At 39.9% G+C, this 3,710-nt stretch overlaps 1 pseudogene; it reads left to right on the top strand.

Moving 5' to 3' along the window:
- On the top strand, positions 431-3,214 carry LOC110266869 (annotated as a pseudogene).

The raw sequence follows: 3,710 nt of genomic DNA, 5'->3' as shown, positions 1-3,710 counted from the left end.
AAAGCTCAAAGATCCAGGGAGTTTTGTAGTCTCATGCACCATAGCCAAGATAACATTGGAAAACGCCCTGTGTGATCTAGGTGCCAGCATCAACTTGATGCCTCTATCATTGATGAGAAAGCTTGCCATAGAAGAAATTAAACCCACCAGGATGTCACTAGTCATGGCTGATAGATCAATCAAGACACCCAATGGTGTTGTGGAGAATTTACTAGTGAAGGTTGGAAAGTTTATCTTTCCCGCAGACTTTGTAATCTTAGACACAGAAGGGGAAGGAAGCAGCTCAATCATCTTGGGGAGACCATTTCTAGCCACAGCAAGAACCACTATTGATGTGGAGAAGGGAGAAATGACCTTCAGGGTGCATAATGAACAAATGGTAATCAATGTCTTCAAATCAATGCAACACCCCTCAGAGCAAGAAAACTACATGAATGTGGATATGATAGAAGGGCTGGTAGAAGAAATGTTTGAAGACGACTATTTGGAGCATCAGAAAGAACAAAGAGAGGAAGTGATAGAAATACTCATTGAAGACAAGAAAGAGGAGAAACCAAAACAGGAGTTAAAACCTCTCCCTCCTCACCTCAAATACGTGTTTCTTGGGGAAGCAGAGGTATTTCCAGTAATTATAAATTCCTCTTTGAACATGGATGAGGAAGCAAGGTTGATTGAAGTATTAAAAACTCACAAAACAGCCTTGGGGTGGACAATTGAGGACATCAAAGGCATCAGCCCTGCTATTTGCATGCATAAAATTTTATTGGAGGAAGAATCAAAACCTGTGGTTCAACCTCAAAGAAGACTTAACCCAACCATGAAAGAGGTGATTCAACAAGAAGTGATGAAGCTATGGAATGCAGGGATAATTTTCCCAATCTCGGACAGCTCTTGGGTGAGTCCGGTTCAGGTTGTGCCAAAGAAGGGAGGAATGATAGTCATCACCAATGAAAAGAATGAGTTTATCCCCACTAGGACAGTGACTGGGTGGAAAATGTGCATAGACTACAGGAAATTGAATGATGCAACAAGAAAAGATCATTTTCCTTTGCCATTCATCGATCAAATGTTGGAAAGACTAGCGGGCCATGCTTATTATTGCTTCCTGGATGGGTATTCGGGTTACAATCAAATAGTGGTGGACCCCAAGGATGAAGAGAAGACCTCCTTCACATGCCCATTTGGAGTTTTTGCCTATAGAAGGATGCCCTTTGGGCTGTGCAATGCCCCAGCCACTTTTCAAAGGTGTATGCTTTCTATTTTTTCTGATATGGTGGAAAAATTTTTAAAAGTCTTCATGGATGATTTTTCTGTTTTTGGCAATTCATTTAACACTTGCTTGCATAACTTAACTCTTGTTTTGAAAAGATGCCAAGAAACTAATTTGGTGTTGAATTGGGAAAAATGCCATTTCATGGTTCCGGAAGGAATAGTCCTTGGGCATAAAGTGTCATGTAGAGGTATAGAAGTTGATAAAGCTAAAATAGAAGTTATTGAAAAACTCCCTATACCTGTTAATGTGAAAGCAGTAAGAAGTTTTCTTGGGCATGCTGGCTTCTACAGAAGGTTCATCAAGGACTTTTCAAAAATAGCAAAACCATTGAGCAATTTGCTAATGAATGATGTTCCCTTCATTTTTGATGATAATTGTAGACATGCCTTTGAAACTCTCAAGAGAAAGCTCATTACAGCACCAATCGTCACACCCCCTGATTGGAATTTACCTTTTGAACTTATGTGTGATGCAAGCAACCTTGCTATCGGTGTTGTACTGGGGCAAAAGAAGGACAAATTGCATCATGTCATATATTATGCTAGCAAAGTGTTGAATGAAACACAGAAAAATTATACCACCACTGAAAAAGAACTTTTAGCAATTGTATATGCATTTGATAAGTTTAGACAATACTTGATCGGCTCAAAAGTTATAGTATACACTGACCATTCTGCTCTCAAGTATTTAATGTCTAAACAGGATTCAAAGCCAAGGCTTATCAGGTGGGCATTGCTGCTACAAGAATTTGATATTGAAGTGAGGGATAGGAAGGGAAGTGAAAATCAAGTAGCAGATCATCTATCAAGAGTGCCACAAGAAGCTAAGCAAGACAAACCACATCAAGTAAATGAGAACTTCCCCGATGAACATCTTTTCCAAATTCAACAAACACCTTGGTTTGCTGACATAGCAAACTACAAGGTAGGAAGGAAGATACCTCAAGAATTTTCCAAGCAACAAATGAAGAAATTACTCAATGAAGCAAGGAAGTTCTTGTGGGATGAACCTTTTCTATTCAAGAGATGCTCTGATGGAATGATTAGGAGGTGTGTCCCTGAAAGTGAAATGAAGGACATACTATGGCATTGCCATGGCTCAGCATATGGTGGACACTTTGGACCAGAGAGAACAGCTGCAAAGGTATTACAGAGTGGGTTTTATTGGCCAACCATCTTCAAGGATGCCAGAGAGTTTGTTCCCCAATGCAATGAATGTCAAAGAACTCGAGGATTGACAAAGAGAAATGAGATGCCTCAAAATTTCATCCTGGAAGTGGAGGTGTTTGACTTATGGGGTATTGATTTCATGGGACCTTTTCCTCCTTCCTACTCTTTCAAATATATCCTGGTGGCAGTAGAGTATGTATCAAAGTGGGTGGAAGCAATAGCCACAACCACCTGTGATACACAGATTGTCCTCCAATTCCTTAAAAAGCACATTTTCACAAGATATGGAGTGCCCAAGGGTCTTGTTAGTGATGGTGGTGGTCACTTTTGCAACAAACAGATGGAGAAACTCCTCCACAAATATGGAGTAATCCATAAAGTAGCCACACCTTACCACCCTCAGACTAACGGCCAGGCTGAACTAGCAAATAGGGAATTAAAGAAGATCCTAGAGAAAATAGTGGGAATCACAAGAAAAGACTGGGCTAGGAAGCTAGAGGATGTATTATGGGCATATAGGACAACTTTTAAAACTCCTATTGGCAAGTCACCTTTTCATCTATTGTATGGCAAATCCTGCCACCTCCCTGTAGAGCTTGAACACAGAGCTTTTTGGGCCACTAAACTCCTCAACCTTGATCCCCAAGCTACAGGAGAGAAAAGGTTGTTACAACTAAATGAATTAGATGAATTCATGCTAGAAGCTTATGAAAGTGCCAAGATATACAAGGAAAGAGCTAAGAGGTGGCATGACAAGAAGATCACAAAGAAGGAATTCAAGCCAGGACAGCAAGTGCTCCAAAGATTTTGCCTAGAGTTAACCTGCTGTATCCAGAGAAGTGGCAAGAAATTAAGTTTGGTGTTCCCACACCAAATCAAATCCACAAGCCACACTCAATTCATGCATACTAACTGGTCATCTAAGGGCTTGAGAAGCAAGCAACTTTTGAGAATTGTGCAGGGAATTCACCACCATTTGAAGACACTATGCATCATAACTCAAAAGGGCACAACAGAAGGAAGGACAAAGGGACTGCAAACCAATAGGTTGTATTTACACTTAACTCTTGCTGTTGAAAAATGTTTTGACTTGTGTTTTGTTAAAGTGTTCATCTAATACAAGTAGAATCACTCTTAAAATAAGTAAGCTAGTCTATGTGTGTGCTTGTGTGTTTACTTTCACTGAACAAAAAGCATGCTTTGTCCCCTGCATTTTCAATTCAATAAAAGAAATGTTTGAAAGTGAAGTGAGATAGTTCTCTGTTAGA

This window comes from Arachis ipaensis, chromosome B09 (genome assembly GCF_000816755.2).
Source record: "Arachis ipaensis cultivar K30076 chromosome B09, Araip1.1, whole genome shotgun sequence".
In the NCBI taxonomy this organism is placed as follows: domain Eukaryota; kingdom Viridiplantae; phylum Streptophyta; class Magnoliopsida; order Fabales; family Fabaceae; genus Arachis; species Arachis ipaensis.
This window is presented reverse-complemented; position numbering and strand designations above follow the sequence as displayed.